Source organism: Solanum tuberosum, unplaced genomic scaffold (genome assembly GCF_000226075.1).
Source record: "Solanum tuberosum cultivar DM 1-3 516 R44 unplaced genomic scaffold, SolTub_3.0 scf00084, whole genome shotgun sequence".
NCBI classification, from domain to species: Eukaryota; Viridiplantae; Streptophyta; class Magnoliopsida; order Solanales; family Solanaceae; genus Solanum; species Solanum tuberosum.
The window spans coordinates 1,871,935-1,892,253 of NW_006239009.1; the positions used below are offsets into that span (position 1 = coordinate 1,871,935).

Genomic DNA, 20,319 nt, shown 5'->3' on the forward strand with positions numbered 1-20,319 from the left:
ACCACACTCCCAACTTAGGCTTTTGGCCTATGTTGTCTATTCAAACAAACCACAAATCATGACGATTATGGGTAATGGATCAAGAAAGTTCACAATTTTATCAAGTTTCTTCCAAGAAAAAGGTTAAGGCTCAAGGGGTGTTCAAAAAGGGTTCACACACTCACAGGGTAGGCCACAAAAGAGGTATAATATCAATTTGCTTCACACTCTTCAAAGTTCCAAAGATCATATCAAGAGATTGCATCACTTCGTCAACTAGACCAACGGGGCAAATTCTAGGTGTCATCACACATGGTTCACGATAAGCTCATCACATAAGGGATAAACACAAATGTCAAACAAGACTCCATACTTTCGCTAGTGTGCAATGCTCATAACAGGAGACTCAATTCGATACTTGGCTAGTCACAACGAGATGCAGAGAGTTAACATATTGTCTATGCAACTTCATTTGGCCTCATCGTAGCTGCACATTCATTTTTGTTCGATTATGAGCACTATTCAAGTCATCGGTATTGATCAAAACCGATACTTAAATTTGAAAGAGAACAACCACATTTTACACAAACAAGAGGTGGCAATTTTTTTTTTGGAAGGGTCCCACTACAAAAAAATGTGAATAACATTGGGATTTTCCTGGGGATTAGTATGAAAATTCGCAGGAAATTTATTTTCCTGCAAATTTTCATACTAATTCCTAGAAAAATTCCTATGTATTTCACAGTTTTCTTGTAGTGTCCAAATATCATTTATCATTTAAAACAAGGAGCCATAAGCTCAATCATCCACAAAAGCAGTGTAAAACACATTTATATTTTCACAACCCAGGTATATTAACAAAACCAATATTCACAAAAGGTCACACAAAAGATGGGCCTCACCCCACCACAAATAAAAATCATTTGTCCTCGAATGCAAACAAAAATATCCAACAAGCAAAACAAAGTAAGATAGAGAGGGAGGTAAAGAAGGGATCCTGTCTACTCAGTCACTCCATCTGCATCAGTGCCCGATGCATCAATCTGGACTTGGGCATCAGTACCCGGAGTCACCTCAGAAAAACCAGCTCCATTGGATCCACCCATGGATTCCTCTGTCAGTAATGTCTGGATCACTGACTCCACAATGGTCTCCTCAAGATCCGGCAAGGCTTCATACATGCTCTCCTCCCTGATCTCAATCAGCTCTTCATCGGTCTCGGCATCTGACTCATCAATTGCTGCCTCATCCCTATGCACATCTCTGGTGGTAGACAGAGGAATCTTAGGAGTGTCCAAATCGTCTACAACCTCCCGTAATGAAGTGAAGTATGTACACTTTAGATAGTCTACATCCTTCCTCAGATAAGCTACTTCGTCTTTCAAAGCCGTCACCTCGGAGGTCTCCCTCTGCCTACTCTCACAAGCCTTAACTCTCATGGTGAGAGTGTCAATAGAAGTCTGAAGGGGGGTCAGTGCAGCCAAAATATAGGCCTCAATCATCCATGGAACAGATCTCTCTAGTCTGGTCGCCCTCACGTCAGCTGAATGGGCTAGATGCCCCATCTTCAGGATCATCGCCTGAGTAATCTTGGCTGGCTTGGATGAGATGGAGGTACCCAGAACCTGTGAAAAAGTACCTGAAAGCCCGGAGGCCGGAGTAGGTGAAGATGCCTCTGCAGGTATTGAATCTATATCCACCTTGGAGATGTGTCCACCAGAGTTTCCTTCCTCCTGTCAGCCTCCGCTCTAGTATACTCGGCCTCAATATGCCGGAAGTCACTGGAGGAGGACGGGGTAAAATCAAAATCTCTAGCAGCATCCCGGGGTACTCCACCACGCCGACACAACTTCGTGATGAGGACCGAGAATGGAAAGGAGGTTTGTCTCTGCTTGGCCCTCATGAACATCTCTTGCTCAATGATGAGTCCCAAGTCGATGCTCTTCATAGAAATAATTGACCCAAGGCAGGCCGCCTTAGGTTGACGAAGAATAAACTCATTCTAGGAAGGCATAATAGAGCTACTGATGAATCCAAACCAATAACGTGTAGCTACACTCAAGTACCTCTTCTCAATCGGGACACAAACCTCTATCCACCTCAAGGTGGTGTCTGAAATGAGTGGTGCCAGCCATTCCTTAAGCTCATCTAATGAAGATGTGGCAGTAGTCAGGTTGGGGTAGTCAAAGACATATCCCCAGTCAATTATGGCGTTGATGTACTCATTATTGCATTCAACTTCCTTACCCCGGACCACAACCAACTTAACCAGTCTGAACTCCCTGGCCTTCTTCTTGCTTTTTGGAACTAGGTCACCATAAGTTGTATAGAACTCCCCAACCCATGAAGGAATATAGAGGCCTCGGGGCCTGGTGAACTGCTCAAATCTGTGTAAATAGAGGGTGTCCCTCACATTTGTGTACTTGCCCTCCAGTCCTTCTGTCGAGGGCAACTTCTCCTCGAGGATGGTTTGCAAACCATCACCTTTCAATCTGTTTAGAAGCCTGGTGAGAGGGATGACTGGTGGCACAGGAGCCACAGGAGGTGTAGAGTAACCTTAATTCTTGTTAGTGGTAGAGAATTATACATTCTAATAAGCAAAGTATTAGGTAAATTGAGGTTGTTAATTGCAATGGCCTGCCTTTAGGCTCAAAGGTCAAAACTGAAAATCTGAAATATCCAATGTCGGAGTTGGCACTAAGTCTGCTGATGTAGGAGCTGGAGGGGCTCTGGCTGCGTCAGGGTGAGATCTAGCTCGGATCTCATCCCTTCGGGACTGCAAATGCTGGTCCTCCTCAGGCTCATATAAAGTAGTCTGGGAACCAGTAGTCACCCTTTCAGATATGAGCCTCTTTCCACTGTTCAGACCTCCAGTTGGAGGTTTTTGGTTTCCTCTTTTTGGAGGATTTGTTCCCCATTCATTTATTGTGACCCCCCGTACTCTTTTCCGAGGTGGCATGTCAATGTTAGTCCTGACCATGTCAGCAAAACATCGGGAAAAAGTTAGAAATATTTTAATCAACAGCACAACAAAATAATTGCAGACAGACTCGTTGAATAGGTTGGCGAGTCGCCGAATTGCTTTGGCGAGCTAGATCCGGCTCGCCGAAAGGATTGGCTCAAAATTCTGGCATGTCAGCGATGTTACGGCTTTTCGGTGAACCGCCGACAACTTTCGACCAGCAAGAATTAGCCCGCAGAAAGTTACAGTGCATATTAAGCTACAGGGGTGCAGACAAAGGGCGATCAAGAAAACATTCGGCGAGTCGCCGAGTGCCTTAGGCGACCTCAAGCTTCTCGCCAAAAGTTACAGAGTCAAACAACAAGTTTAGCATGAAATTAAAGGTGAGATGGGGACTTTTGGCAAACTGCCGAGTGGTTCGTCATGCTCGACCCAGCTCGCCAAACGACCCAATGTGCCTACTTTCAACCCAACTTCTCTAATTCGACCCCCCAACCCCCGAAAACAAAATCAAAGCATGCAAAACTCAAATTAAAACAAGACCCATAACACTCATTACCTCGGGATACTCAGACTTCTCCCGGTTTTTCCAACGTTGGCCATTTGATGACTTTTTCCCTTAAGAGTGACGTCACCCGCTCTATCATTGGGAAAATTACGTCATTTGGCACAACTACGGGTTACTTAGACTTCACCCAACTAGACCCAACAACATGCAAGCACAACCCCACAAGAATTAATCAATTTTAAGGCATAACATTCCGAGATTTCAACATTAAAAGCAATACGAGCAAGGCATTCGAATTAAAACAGGCATTCAAACAAATTAACACTATCAGAGAGACCCATCACACGACAACAAGATAAGATAATTGCAAATGAGTACAAAATTCTAAGAATAAACTCGGGGTTTGGAAAACCAACCTTTGATGCCGATTAAATAAAGAAAGAAATGCTAGGCGGCAAAGTAATCCTAATTCGAGCACAAATCAACGACTAAAATACTACTAGAAATGCAAAAATATAGAAACTAATAGTGCAGGTGTGAGTTTGGGAAGTTCAAAAGTGAGGGAAAGTGAAAGAATTGAAAGTTTAAACCTTTGGTGTTTTAAAATCCGTCCAGTTCTCGCCCATTCGACGACGTTAGTTGTGCTCGCCGACCTCTTCGGCGATGCACCGACTGGACCTTTTGCTCGCCAACCTGTACTTTTCACTTACTTTCCACACTTTGACCTGGACATTCAACACACCATTATCGCAAAGTTAAAAAGAAATAAAATAAAACTTGGGTTGCCTCCCAAGCAGCGCCTTAGTGAACGTTGTGGCACGACACAAATCCTCATTCAAACTTCATCTGTGGGGTTGACCTTAGTGTCACTAGGTAACCCCTCTTGTTGTTTCGGATAGTGATGAGGCAATACATGACCCATGAGGTTTTCAATTAGCCGGATAGATCTGGAATGAGAGCCAATCATCTGGTTTAGCACTTCGACATTCTCCTTCATCTCTTCCAGCACTCTATCATGCTCATTCACCTTTTGGATAATGATTAACAACGTGTCCTAGACACGTCTATTCTCATTGTCTTTAGACTTTCTCCGCTCATGATTGGGTATGTATCTGTCTTTTCTTTTGCACTAGACTTCAATCTCTCATATCTTCTTGGCCAAATCGTTCAGCTGAGTTAATAGTGGGGCCAAATAGTGGTCCTTTTCCATTTCTTGATTAGACTCAGTCATTTTGGCCACTGTTGCTACCAACTATGCTCCAAGTCTTTGCCCAAAACAGCAACACACAAGCAAGCAAAGCAAAACTAGAATTAAGTAAGTAGAGCTATAACTAACAAGAACAAAATTCAACTTAAATAAAAATTCTTATATAACACCACTCGCCGTCAGCGGCACCATTTTGATATATGTGAACGCTATCAAAGACACTTCATCCAATACTAAGTGTCAGCGATCATTCAGTAGTAATATAACCCAACTAAGTGAGTTGGGGTCGAGTCCCAAGGGAGTGGTTCGTAATTGAGAATCAATAGGCAATTAAGAATATGCTCAAGTCAATCATAGCTAAAAACATTTACAAATAAAAGTATGGTTTAAATTATAGGTGACACAAGTGTCAAATATCAGAGGGGTTTGGTTTCAATTATCAACTAAAACAAAAAATAACACGAAAATGCGAATATAGAGACATGTTCGTGGGATGTGATTGGATTATGGGCTAAGCTAGAGTATCGGGTAATTGCAATTAATAGTGAATAGCTGTAAATAAGTGAATAAGCTAGACTTTAATGGGTGTAAACTTTTTCTCGAACAATTTACCCCGAATCAAATTAGTTTCTCTCGAACACCAATAAGCAACAATTAAGAACAACCTTCACTTTAGTCCATTCACTCTCTCAAGCTGAATGTGTGGAAAAGGGTTTAGGGTTTACTCTCTGGAGCTGAACCCATGACAACCTAAATACCCACAGACCATCGATTCAGAAATTTTAGTTTTAAAATATCTCTCCCGAGCAAGCTAAAAACACGAAATTAGGATTGTATTTGCAACTACAACCAATTAATTTCAACGATAATTACTAAACGAAATCAATTTTAAACAACATTTACACTATCAATTAACAATACCCAGCAACTAAATCAACCCATGATCACATAATCACACACCAAGAGTTGAGGTTTTAGCTATACATCATAAAAAGGTAAAAATCGTTACCAAGTTTTGTTTTCATCAACTGGTAGGATTGATATTGTCTTTACAAAGGTCTAAGATGAAGAATCTTCAACACCCACTTCCAATTTCTTAGAAAGGGAAATCTTCAAATCTTCAAAGCTAAGGAAATATTGTCTCTAAACTCAGTTCTAAGCTCTCAACCTTGAAAACTGAATAGTTATCAAAACTATTGAATGTTAGATACTAAACTAAGAATTTAAAAACGTATTTATAGTCGCCCAAAAATGTGATGCGAAGGACCATTCGGCGCAATAAGTCGGGATCGCCGATCCACTCAGCGATCTGCCCTTTGGTCAATTCCATCGCCTTTTTGCTTTGGCCTTCAATATCTTCAGCATTTGTACTTTGGGCGATATGGCACTACATTGCAGAATTGTTCGGTGACTCGGCGACTTCTCCTTTCGACCGGCGACTTGATTTTCTCCTTCAGGGCTCGACACACTGGAACATTAGGCGAGACATCAGCCATTCGACGATTCGCCGATTCGCCGATTCGTCCAATGGATTAGGTGATCCTCAAGCCTGGTTTTCTTTGTCCTTTAAGCTGCCTTCTTCTTTTTTGCTCATTAGTGTCCATGTTTTGTTCCTCAATCCAAATACTTGAAATTCAAGGATTTACATCAGTTATTGGTACAAAATATGCATTTGGGGACACTAAATCTATTAAAATTAAGCCCTAAATGAGTCCAAATCGTGGACTCATCAAAGACTTACCTTGAAGAAGAATCTTGAATAAGATGGAAAGAATATTGACTGGAGTATTCTACTTTGATTTTTCCTTACGGTTTTTCCTTATGGTTTGAGAGAGAAGAGAATGATGGATTAAGAGATGAAACTCTGATTGTTTTGGGTCTTTAATTAGTCAATAAATTCGTTTAGGGTTTTCTAAGAGGTAAAAAGACAAAAACGACCCTTCTAATCTTTTCCAGTCAGTAATTCATCACAACACTGTATCAGGTTACTAAAATGGTCATAATATTTTACTCAAAACTTGGATTGACGTGAAATTGTTGGCATTGAAAATAGGATTCAAATACCCTTAATTTGATAGGTTATGGCCCATGTAACTCTTTATATTCTAAGAGACATGGTTGTTTAAAGTTGACTTAAGTAAAATCTTATGTCAAAACTTAATCGGTAAGGAAACTTTCAACTCAACTTTATGCTAGGAGTTTCTAGTGATCTTATTTGATATCCAAAATAATTCCCACAATAAAGAATTTACCTTTATGAACCTACTAGTAAATGAAGAATGATTAGAGTCTTAACTTAAAATTTTTTGGAGTATTACAATCACTCCATTAGAACGTTAAAGCTAAGGTAATAACCAATTTCCTTGCTTCCCTTACTTCAATATATAGTGATTGTTGCATGCTAGAATTTGGTTTAATAAAATAGAGTTTTAGTTGATTTTTTTGAATTTGGAAAATGTGGTTCTTATTTGGCAAACTTTTTAAATCATGGATGCATCCCTTACATTAAAAACACTCATAGAAAATTTTGGGCATAAGGGTTACAGGGTATAGGGAAAAACATAGGTCTAAAATAGGGAGGTTAGAAACTTAGATTCGGGCAATATTTAGAAGTTCTAATGCCCCAATTTGTACATATAGTAGTAGTGTAACGACCCAAACCGTCGTTAATGAGGAAAGAAAAAACATCAGGAAAACTAGTCCCCTCAGCCCACCAGAGCGGGCCATATGCCTCTAGGGAGGCGGCGCTCTAGCGGGATTAGTGGCCACAAGAGCACGTGGGAGAGACATAACGTAAATAATGCGAATTTTGATTTTCTTATTTTTCCAAAAACACCAAAAAGAGGCAAGGAACACCCTAGAAACCCTCAAAAGGCTTCCCTACACTAGGGAAGGAAGGAGAAAGAGATTTTTAGCGTAAGCATCTCGATAGCGTGTGGATTTCCTGTCAAATCCACCGTCCCGTCGTCCGAAAACTAGATTTTGATCTACAATCCCTCTAGGAATGCTTGGCGCCCAGGTAGGATAGGTTTTATTAATTGAGTAGTTATAAATCTGTGACTTACTGCGTAGTATATTGGTAATTGATGGTAGAACTCATCCCTAAGCTTTTATGCACCAAAAAGAGTTGATTATATGTATATTCCTAGGTGTTACAGCAGACATAGATCATAGGAAGAATCCCTATCCCGTGAACTAGGGTTATGTGATGGTTGGAATTCCTGTTGTGTGATATAAACTTGTTAATGGTTTCGTGATATGCATACATGTATTGGATTTAAGATATTAGGGATCATACCTAATAAAATACTGAATATGTACAATTGCATGCCATGAACCTAATACTTGATTGTATGGCTATAAGAATGTGTGTTATGGATGTCATTGTGATTGTGATGCTGGATTGGGTGTCACGTTCCAGCACACTAACATGCATTGGATCGGGTGTCACGTTCTGACACACTAACATGCATTGGATCAGGTGTCACGTTCTGCCACACTAACATAAATTAGATCGGGTGTTATGTTCTGGCACACTAATATACATTGGATCGGGTGTCACGTACCGATACATATACATGCATTGGATCGGGTGTCATGTTCCGGCACACTAACAGTTTGGGCGTGGGTTCCATTAGAGGACCACTTATGACCGATATCTTCATATATGCTTGTTATTGATAATGTGGATATGTATGTTGTTCTCAAACTGATAAGTGGGTTGTGCTATATATATATATATATATATATACATTTGTGGACTATGGGTGTCGTAAGGAAATTGGTTATATATCAATAATCTAAATAAACTATGAATGATCAGGCACAAATCGGGATGTGGTATGGTAAGTGGGGACCAAAGGTCCCGGTGTTATTATTCGTTATTTAGAGAGGTGGTGATGTGCATTGTCGTTAAGAATTGGGGTGGTGCTATGTCGTCAAGATTAATAGTGGGGTATTGAAATAGTTAACAAGCCTTGTTATAACACATTATGGGGTCAAGGGTTGAGTGGAGATGTGTAAGTATTAAAGGGCGTGACGTGTGTGGTTGACCGAGTTGGTAGGGGTTATGTCCAAAAACTCCTCTAAGAGATAGACTGGTTAAGCTATGACCAATGATTGATCGAGTAAGGGGTTAGAGTCCAATGTACTAGTATATGTTTAAGTCTCAGGAAAATATAAAGGTGGAGGAATGAACAGTCTTATTGCCTGTTTCGTGCTAGTCAATTTTCTTATATTATGAGGTGGGCATCGGGTTGACCGATGATGCCTACCAGTACATGTGGTTGTACTGATACTACTCTTGCTATGCCTTTTTGGGCATAGTCTGGTTGCAGGGTCAGTGATGTTTCATAGGTGAAGACGAAGGCAATCTCCAACTACTTCCATTTTTCCTTCCATGTGGTGGGAGCTGCTTCATTTATAATTTTGTTATACTTTGTACTCTTAGTAGCTCTTGTACCTATTTAGACTAGATCCGTGGGGGTGTTAATTACTTTACAGGTCTTAACTCGAATTGTTTTAAACTCTTATTTTATGAAAATCTCCATGAAGTTGTTTTTATCCTAGTTTTCTTAATCTTCCGCATGTTTTTAATTATTTGGGCATTGAGGGTTTCGTACTTAGGTGTTAGAGTAGGTACCCATACAACCCAGTGGCTTGGGTCGTAACAAATTGGTATTAGAGCCCAGGTTATCGGTCTCCCAGTACAAGAGCAAGTGTGGACTAGACTCTTGTGGATTGGTATGTTGACGTCCACATCTAATCTTCAAGAAGTTAGGAAGCATTCTAGGAAGTTGTTCCATCTCTTTTCTCCTTTCATGAGAGTTGTTGCTTGTGGTATGAATCAAGTCCAATTGGTATCTCCCGATTCCAATTGGTATCTTAACAAAGTGAACTGGACGCCGTAGTCTCGACTGAAGGGACGCAAGCAAAGTAAATTGGAACTAAGAAGGTTCCAATTGGTATCTGGCCTTAGAGGCTATATAAATGCATGGATGATCAGTAATGGTAATCTATGGAACAAAATGAGTAGTAATTGAACTTGTCTTCGAATTGTAGCTTGAAACTGGGAATGCGTGCTTATTGCTGTCTGAACTAACTTTGATGTGAAAGGTATATTTGCTTGGATGCTATGATATGACTATGTGCACAGTAATTGCTTGTTTGAATTTTGATATGTGCAACATGCTAGCCTATATGTTCGAAACGGTGCAAGTTTTAAGTGCTTGAGTTTCGTGAACTTATTATCGAAAAGAGAATCATCACTGGGTTAGGTGTAAGGGTCCGGATAAACTACGATGTGATTCGTAAAACGAATCTGGACTTGTGTTGCGACCGACTATAACCCTGTGAGTGTATGGGCATATTTGGGGGATGTGCGTGATTGTGGTATTGAATTAATGAGAATAGGTTCTAGAGTGTGTATCGTTAGAATTACTCAGGATCGACAACGACTATCCTAGCTAAGAGTATTATCCTAAATGCTTAGTTATAGGCTGGGTATTAATGGGGAATTTTAGAAAGGGGAAGAACCCCAGGAAATTGTGGACCTGGGGTACTGTTTCTGTCTGAGCCGCAGGGGCGGGATTATTCTCGCCTGGCCGAGACCGCCATAGAGAGAGTTCTCTTGCCAGAGCGGGAAAGGGTAAGACACAATCTCAGCCCTGTTTCCCCTTCTTTTCCCTAGTCACACATGTAGACCATGTATCGTACATGGGTCAATTCTCGCAACCCTATCAATACTCACTAATAAGAACAATACGTTATGAACCGTTAGCAATTAATATTAACTGTGAAAAGCAGCAGAAACCAACATCCCTGTGCTTACAAAAAGTAAGGAAAAGTGAAAAGATAAAATAAAGTATTGCTCAAACACAAGCCCAAGAGGGGCGAAAAACCAAATCAGGATCCCTAGGACTATGAGGTATCATCATTAGAGTCTAGGCCCTCCGGGGGTACCAGACCAGTCACGGCCTCGTGCATAAAGGTAAAATGCTGGAAGTCTCCTTTATCGACTCGGGGAACCTCATGTCTGGGGGAAACACAAGAGAATATGACCTTCAAAGTCTTCCACATCCGGACCATCAAATGATCCCTCTCCAAACCCTTCCTCCCCTCCTAGCGCAGTTCACGACGGATAATCTCAACCTCCAGAGCAGTTCTGGGTGGAACCGGAGTGGTGCTAGTAAAGGAACGTCCCAACCTCCTCCGGACGGCCGCCAGGTCCTCCACCTTTGAACCTAAGAGTGGGGAACGGGACCGGGTGGTAAGAGTGCCGTCGCATGCACCATATTCCCCTCCGTCATCATCTGCCTCCGTAGCCACCTGGCTGTTGTTTGCCCTGTTTGTCCTCCTACTCTTGCTCCTAGATGTAGAACCCTACCTAATAAAAAGAGGGTGAAAAGGGGGATCCGTAGGAAGTACCTCATCGGTGTTGAAGAGGGGAACCCCTGCCCGTTTGCACATCACTATCACCAGTCCTGATAGGAAGAAGGCCTTCTTGTTGCCTTGATAGAACATCTTCCGTTCTTAGATGATATGCGCGCCCACATTTAGTCCAATGCCCTTTATGGCGCACGCCACCACCACAACCCAAGGAAAAGTTTAGTCGGTACAGTTGCCCGACGGGCGGATACTCCTAGTAACCAAGTGTAGCCACCGCTTAGCATCTGGTAACCAGTTTGCACTGGTGATGCCCTCCGTAGTGGCCCAATAGAGCCAGTCCCGATGCGTAGGCTCCATAATTCTATCCTTTAGCTAGCCCGAATCCATCTCCCTCAGCTTGGCCTCGTACTCTGTATGAGGGACCTCTGGCACCTCGAGAGCACATCGTTTATATAGAAAGCATTTAGGGGAATGTCAACTCACCGGATGCGGATGGTAGGGTGAGGGTCATCCCAGTGGACGGTGGGGAGGATAACATAGAAGTCCATCACCCAGTTAGAGCGCGCAGCAGGGGCGGAGCCTCTGTCAGTGGGGCCCAGTCGAACTCCATCAACCGATTATAAAAGGTGGGTGATTTATCCTCTAGGTTCAGCAGCTGAAAATCCCTCTCACAACAAAATTTGTTGTTTCTGTAATCGTGCTACCTTTGCCGACTAGAAGCATCGGGAAACCGTCTAAAGGGTAGATTTTCCTCGTGAAATTCAACCATTTAGATAAGCCTGCAAAAATTAGGAAGGCATAAACGTTAGAACTCCATGGAATTAGACAATATCTGGTTAAAGCGAAAAACAAATTTTCTATCTTTAAAAGGACATAGGCCACTGTTTCCCCAGGTCTCACCACTTCGGCCCAACTCCTGCCAGAGCGGGAAGAGGGAGGCCGCGACAGCGAGATGAACTTCAGGCGCGATCATGGTGCCTCTTTGTCCTGAAAACCTTGTTTTCAATAGAATTTCAGCAGATCAAAGTCTATAAAGTACCCTAGTACCTAAATATGTTATCATTCTAGCGAAATAACCCTAAATGGTGTCTGAATCCGAGTTTACACCAAGTAAACCTTTCAACTTCCCCCACCTATTTTGGAACCGTTCCGACCATATTTTCACGAAATCCCTATGCCCCAGATGTTGTGGAGACGTTGGGGACGTAAGGGAAGTGCCCATGCTACGTTTTTCTATCAAACGAGCAAACTATGTTAATTTTGAAAAGCTACCCCAAAAACCACTCATATTTTATCTGTTATCGTCATGCAATTATAGTTAAGTAAGTAATGAAGTAAAGAGCATAAGAAACAAGAACATTACCTTGAATTCGACGTTCGGAGCAAAGCGTTTGAGAGAGTGTTTGGGAGTTTTTTGTAGAGAAGGAGGAAATTGGGAAACCATTCCCATTTTCCCCTTAAACTGTTTTTGATCTCCTGCTACAACGGGAGTGTCCCAGCCACAGTAGCCCCGCTTTAGAGGGAACCCTGCCACTCTGGCGGGGCAGGCTATGCGTTTGAGCGTGTCTCTATTGTCGTGTGTTGTTTCATTTCCCTAATAGGTCCCTTGAGTATAGAACCTTCCGTGCTCTAGCTTTGAAAAAACACCATCCTTTGTGGGTTCTTAATGGACCGATTCACTAGTTTAGAAGTACTTCATAAAGGGCGCATGTTTATCCGTTCGCTAGTCGTTCGGGGAGGAACGAGGGGTAAATTGTTATCTATTGTAACGACCCGAACCGTTGTTAATGAGGAAATGAAAAACATCAGGAAAACTGGGTCCCTTAGTCTGCCAGAGCGGGCTTGATGCTACTAGGGTGGGGCGGTCTAGAGGGATAAGTAGCCGCCAGAGCGGGATGGGTGAGACATATTGTAAATAACGCAAAGTTAGATTTTCTCCTTTTTCCAAAAATACCAAAAAGAGGCGAGGAGCATGCCACAAACCCTCAAAAGGCTGCCCTAGGCTTGGGAAAGAAGGAGAAAGAGATTTCTAGCGTAAGGATGTCGATAACGTGTGGATTGTCAATCAAACCAACTGTCCCATCCTGCAAAAACCAGATTTCGAGCTATAATCCCTCTGCGAATTCTTAGTTCCCAGGTAGGCTAGGTTTTATTAATTGAGTAGTTATAAATCGGTGACTCACTACGTACTATATTGGTAATTGATGGTAGAACACATGCATAGGCTTCTAAGCACTGAAAAAGAGATGATTAGATGTATATTCCTAGGTGTTACATCAGACCTATAGCGTAGGAGGATGCCCTATCATGTGAACTAGGGTTATGTGATGGTTGGAATTCCTGTTGTGTGATATAAACTTGTTAATGGTTTTGTGATATGCGTACATGTATGGGATTTGAGATATTCTGTATCATACCTAATAAATGACTGCATATGTACAATTGCATGTCATGAACCTAATACTTGATTGTATGGCTATAAGTATGTGTGCTATGGATGTGATTGAGATTGTGCTGATGGATCGGGTGTCACATTCCGACACACTAACATGCATTGGATCGGGTGTCACGTTCTGGCACACTAACATGCATTGGATCGGGTATCACGTTCCAGCACACTAATATGCATTGGATAGCATGTCACGTTTCTGGCATACTAACATACGTTGGATCTGGTGTCACGTACCGACACATATACATGCATTAGATCGGGTGTCACGTTCCGGCACACTAACAGTTTGGGGGTGGGTTCCATGAGAGGACCTCTTGTGATCGATATATTCATATTCTATATAGCAGGAGACTAGAGGCAATAGCTTTCTAGTTCTGCCAAGGGTGGTATTTTTCTCTAAAATTCTTTTTCTATGCAAGTTTAAGAGTTCTAATACACTTATTGATGTTTTTTGCAGATCCTAAAACTCAATGGCTGCCAGTCCTAGCAAGAATATTGATTTTGTGAGCTTTATAGAAAAGGCTAGTAAGGATAGATACGTTGAATACAGGTGGACAAATCTTTATTTTGAGATGGTCTTTTCTATACAAGGTGTGGTGGGGAAGGAAAGTGTTTTCCACACTCCACTAGAAGAGTTTGTTGGGTCACACTGGTTGAAACTCCCTTGCTGCACGCTCAGGCTGGAAGAAGGAGTTTTATGCCCTCCTACCCATCATTTGGGATGACGCCAACCCAACCTTTTGATTCCAAGATAAGGATGTCTCGTGGGGATGGAGATTTATGAATGATGTTCTATGTGCATCAGAGGATTCTAATGCAGATTATGAGGTCATACTTGGGAGAACGGACATGAAATGGTTGTGATATGCAATAGTCAAAGAGTAGCACTTGATGAGGTACCATATTAAAGAAGACGACCTACTGAAGCTACTAAGGATTTAGGTTGGGTCTGCTGAGGAACACATTTTCCCTTATCTGAGGTCGATGGGAAATTCTCCAACCTGGAAATATCTTACCACATCAAAACAAAAATCACTATCGGCCATACACTCTCCTGGATGGTTCTTCCCACACTTTTGTAAGATAGGAAAAGTGCAACCACTAGTGACACTGCCATGTGACTTAGAGCCTGGTGCCCGGTCCTTGTTCTCTTATCCAAACTTTGGTACAAAAGAACAAGCAAAGGATGGGGCTAGGCTTGAATACTTCTGACAAAACTAAGAGAGTCTATTTATTCTGGTTGAGAGTAGTCCACTGAATCAGTCCTTTCCATCTTGATATCCCTAGTACTCTCTTGAACCTTATCATTCTAAATTTGTTGGGCGTGAGTAATCAACTCGAAGATGTCCATCTCATTAATCAGGATTGTTATTCAGCACTCTTTCAAAACTATCTCAAAAACACCGGAGACAAACTTAGTCATCCAGGCCCTAGAGCTAGCCGTCGTAGTTGGATCATAATTTGAAAGTTGAGTAAACTTCAAAGAGTAGTCCTTCAGTGTCATATTTCCGTATTCAAGTGGAATTTTTTTTTTGAAAAGTAGCCTTAAACTTTTTCCAGTCCACTGGACCTCCATCAACAACCATATCTTCCTTCCATTACTTATACCAAATCTAAGCCGCTGCCTTAAACTGATAAGTAACTAACTCTGCGCTCTCAATAAGAGTGACACCCATTATCTCAGTAATCTTCTAGATTCCCTTACTAAACTTTTGTGGATCCTCATCTACCTTAGAACCATGGAACTTCAGAGGGTTTATCCGAGTGAAAGCCCAGACTCTAGCTGCATTTGTATTACCATTTGGATTGACTCAGGCCACAACTTCTCGGGTGTCCTGAGTAGTCATATATTGGGCTACGACTTGTAAAGCAGCCAACTTAGCATCAAAGACATGTTAAACCAAAGGGTCTACTCGAGCTGGAGGTCGTTGTTGCTCTTCATTCACGTTCCTTCTGATATAATATCTTCTAGGAAGCATGATGTTGTAAATGTTAGATAGCAAGTTAGAAGGAGATTATATAGAGTTTCACTCTATCACAAGACTAAGAGTATGAAAAAAGTGAAGTATTACCTAAAAAGTTTCATAGCCTCCTATTCAAAGATGTGGCACGCTTCACATCCATGAACAAGATTCTACTTAATGTGGCTTTCGGACACCCTAAGACACTTGAACCTGATGCTTTAATACCAAGTTTGTCATGACGGGAAACTAACCCCTAGTAATAATACGGTGTTCAGAGCCACAAGTGACCTCAAGCTAACCTTAGGTATTGAATGACATAAAATTAACATAAAAACAATGAAAGATAACTGAAATACTTATGTGGAAGCTAAAACTATAAAAGTCTATCAAAATAGAATAGCCCATTATATGTAAGACATAAGTTGAATCTAAATTGATTATTTGAAAGCCTCTACTACAATCAGTTGCTAGAATAAACCCCTAGTTTACTCTAAATATCTATAACTAAAAGCATAATACTAAAGTTAAGATAAAGGTCATCCTTAAAGGGGGATGACTTCCGAACTCCGATTCTGCTGGCTAGAGATCACACTAACCATGAGATGGATTCTAAGCGTCTAAACCTATATTGTAAGAAAATATATGAAGAAACTATATGGGAAGTACTTTATATGTACTAAGTATGAGGGATAATGTTAGATATACATGAATACTGAACAAGTAGAACTCTAAAAACATATTGATGCACTGACAAGGTAAATAATATGAAGTCAGATAAATGTTGTATTAAATTAACTGAATGCTTGGTCATGCAATGATGCTGAAAGACTGACCGGGGGAGATACTAAAACAGACAAATAACCATGTGAGCTACAACACGGAGTTGATATATAATCCCCATCAAAAGGGCCTTATTTACTTTGCAAAGGTATAATGTGTTATTTTAGCTAATGGAACCGCTAAGTTAATGTCAATAAAGACTAATGAGAGGGCCTCAACAGAAGGGAGAACCCTTTAAATCCTTAGATGAGACAAAGTTTTGGGACTGAAAGATTGCTTCTAAAGAACCCAACAGATGTTGACGATGCACCTTCATCCCTTACTCTTCTCGGTGCTAAGTAACACTCCAATGGAAAACATATAATTAACTTATATAATAATAGTCTGATAATACTGAAATACTACTAATTTCCGATGATAACTGAGTAGGTCATGAATCATGATTTTAAAAATTATAATTACTGATAATATTTGAAATACACTTCATCTAACACTATCTAAAATCATGAAACGTATAAATATGAAACATGCCTATGAAGAAATATAATTTTGAGTCATCAAAATACTTATATATTGTGGGTTCATGAAAATACAAATTAAATCATGAAATTATGAGTAAAACATGCAATTAAATACTAATAATATAGAATAACCGAGTTTCAACAGAAGCCCATAAAATAATAGAAACCCTAGGTTTTGTAGAATCATATACTTGGAAAGCTGTAGTTTCTTTGGGACTCAATGGGCGAAAGGATACCCATTGATGAAATCCCACATACCTGGAATGGAATCCCTTCCTTGAATATCTTCAATGGAGACTTGAAGTATGGAACCCTAGTTGTTGCTTGAGAGGAAACTTGAGAGAGAATCTGATTTGAGGAATTGTGCGTTAAAGGGGTGGGGGTGGGAGAGTAGGTCACTAATTTAATTTCCCTTAATCCAACTCAGAATAGGTTAAAACGATAAGTATAGAGCATAAATCAGGGGGAAAATACCAAAACGATCCATTCTTAAAAACTTACGACATGTTCTTTGATAGACATCTACAGTCCGTGGTTTTGTCTATGGTATGTGGTTCCATCCACGGACCTAAATCCCCGTCCGTAGAAGTCATATTGAAATTTTTTAGTTTCTGAACTTTGATTATACGAGACCCTTCTACGGGTAGTAGTCCGAACTATGACTTGTAAAAAGGGTTCATGTGAATCCAGTTGAAGTAGAATTTCTGAAGTCAATCTATGATTCAAGTCTTCGACATGCCAAGAAATTTATGACTGTAAAATTGTCTCATAAATCTCAAATCAAATTTTCCCATTTTTTAGCCTCATCTACAAATTACATTTATGGTACGTAGTTCCATTTACGGCCCATAGATGGTGTCTGTAAATTCTAAAAATTTGTAGACTGAGAATTTTTCTGAGTTTTTTCTAATTTATTCTGAGCTGGTGTCCTTCTCATTGACAGAAATGACACAATCATGATAAACTTTCTCAGCTAGAATAGATCCCCAACTGGTGCGGAAGCACTGAAGGGCTCAAGGATTTGTTCGGGTATAATATTGAACCTCATAGCAACATAAGGAGTCACAAAAGATAGACTAGCACCTGGATCTAGCAATTCATATACATCAAAGTAAAGACTTTGATTATACTAGTGACAATATCTGGAGAATTCTCTTGCTCTTGACGACTGGTGATAGCATACAGAAGGTTTGCTCCTCTGTCTATTCCTGAAGTAGCTCCTCTAGGTGCAGCTCTGTCTGGCGAAACCGCTGAAGAAGATTGGGCTCTATTGCCCCCATTACCAACTCCCTGCCTGTTCTTTTGGAATTCTCTCATAAAGTGACCATTCTGACGACAATTGAAGAAACTAGTGGAGCCATTAAGACACGCTCCTAGGTGGTTCCTACCATACTTAGCACTTGCAGGAGTCCCATTACCTCATTGTGCCACACTACCTTGAGGTTGTGTAGGTCTATCTCTGAAGTTCTTAGAATTCTCATTCTTAAACTCACCTATGTTCCTTGGTGCAGGTGCACTAGCAGACGATGGAGAAGGTCTATTTGGGTTTTGATGGGAAAATGACCGGTTTGCATTACTCTTCTGCTACCCGGACTCAATTTCAATTGTCTTATCCTTCTTGTTTTGGAACTCTTCCCTATCTCTGAGCTTATCTTCCTCAACCTTCTACACATGGATCATAAGCCTTGCGATGTCCATATCCCCTATCGACATCATAGCCTTACCCTTTTTGCTTGACAAACGAGACAACCCAAACACAAACAAGCTCATCCTGCTCCTCATATCAAAAACCATCTCCGGAGCTTAACAGGACAGTTGAGTGAGCTTCAGGCTTTACTAATGCACACTAATGGATTCCTGCTTAAGAGTGAGGAATTTTGTTACCATTACCTCTCTCAGCTCACGTGGAAAGAAATGCTCCATGAAGGCCTCTTCGAACATAACCCAACTAACAATTGGTGCACCCTCAGCCCTGCTCTTCTTTTATTGATCATACCAAACTCTAGCAACACCCTTCAGTTAGTATGCAGCTAGTTCCACACGCTCAACATCTGCAACAAGCATCACCTCAAACACTTTCTACAACTCTACCACAAAGTTTTACGGATCCTTAGTGACACTTTAACCGGTGAAGTCTGGAGGATTCATCCTTAAGAACTCACAGATTCTGGATGTTTCAGAAACATCCGGATAGTATCTCGGAACTAAACATCAGCGACCTCTTCTTAGGGTTGCACTTCTGGTGCATTGGGTACGCCCTGATCCTAAGGATCAACATTCCTCCTAGCCGGACGACCTCGAACAGTTCTTCATGGAGGCATGATTTGAAAGATACGCGCAAGCACGAATTAGAAAGAAACTTTATAGATATGAACTCTATCGCATGAAAAGAGTATGAAAGAAGTGAGATAGTTCTTAAATTTCACAACCTCCTAATTATAAATGTGGTGCACTTCACAACAATGACTAGGATTCTACAAACATGACTTCATAGACACCCTAGGATTCTCGATCTCTATGATCTGATGCCAACTTTGTCACGTCCCTAGGCTACACCCTTGACGTAGCCGACACTCGAGAAATATTGGTGGTCCTAAGCGAACCCTTTACATGGCTCAACTCAGTGGATAACTTAATCAACAACATATGAATTCAACAATAAACTTTACTCAACTATCTCAAAAGGTAAACTCAGAATATTTTAGAAATAAAACATTCAATGGCCAAAATAGGCAACTCAAGTTTAGAACATTAACAACTGAAAATGAAAAAATCTCATGAACTACTGTCTATCTATCTGTGAGGTCTATAATACTATGAGGGATGTCGGGACAAGACCCTCGATCCTAGTAAACTAAAATAAATGAAAAAAAATAAGGGATTCTCCGAAAAGAAGGAGCCTCACCAAAAAACTCTGGAACAACAACTAGTATCAACGAATCGCCTGTTGATAACCCTGATCTCCTGTATCAGCATAATGAAATGATGCAGGCCAAATGGAATCAAAACATTGAATGTACGAGCATGTAAGGGGAATACTGAACATAACATAACAACTTGAACTTGGAAAGAAGAAAACATACTAACCTCGACTCTACTACATTTCCCATTTTTGAGCCTCATCTACAAAATACATTTATGGTACGTAGTTCCATTTACGGCCCATAGATGGTGTCTGTAAATATTAAAAATTTGTAGACTGAGAATTTTTCTGAGTTTTTTGTAATTTATTCTGAGCTGGTGTCCTTGTCATTGACAGAAATGACACAATCATGATAAACTCTCTCAGCTAGAATAGACTCCCCAACTGGTGCGGAAGCACTGAAGGGCTCAAGGATTTGTTCGGGTATAATGTTGAACCTCATATCAACATAAGGAGTCCAAAAGATAGACTAGCACCTGGATCTAGCAATTCATATACATCAAAAGTAAAGATTTTGATTATACTAGTGACAACATCTGGAGAATTCTCTTGCTCTTGACGACTGGTGATAGCATACAGACGGTTTGCTCCTCTGTCTATTCCTGAAGTAGCTCCTCTAGGTGCAGCTCTGTCTGG

At 40.8% G+C, this 20,319-nt stretch overlaps 1 non-coding gene across 1 annotated transcript; it reads left to right on the forward strand.

Moving 5' to 3' along the window:
- The first annotated feature begins 634 nt into the window (after positions 1-634).
- On the forward strand, positions 635-705 carry MIR8001A (microRNA MIR8001a). The gene has a single exon (NR_130372.1). It is a non-coding gene; the product is annotated as a microRNA MIR8001a (primary transcript).
- The last annotated feature ends 19,614 nt before the right edge of the window (positions 706-20,319 follow it).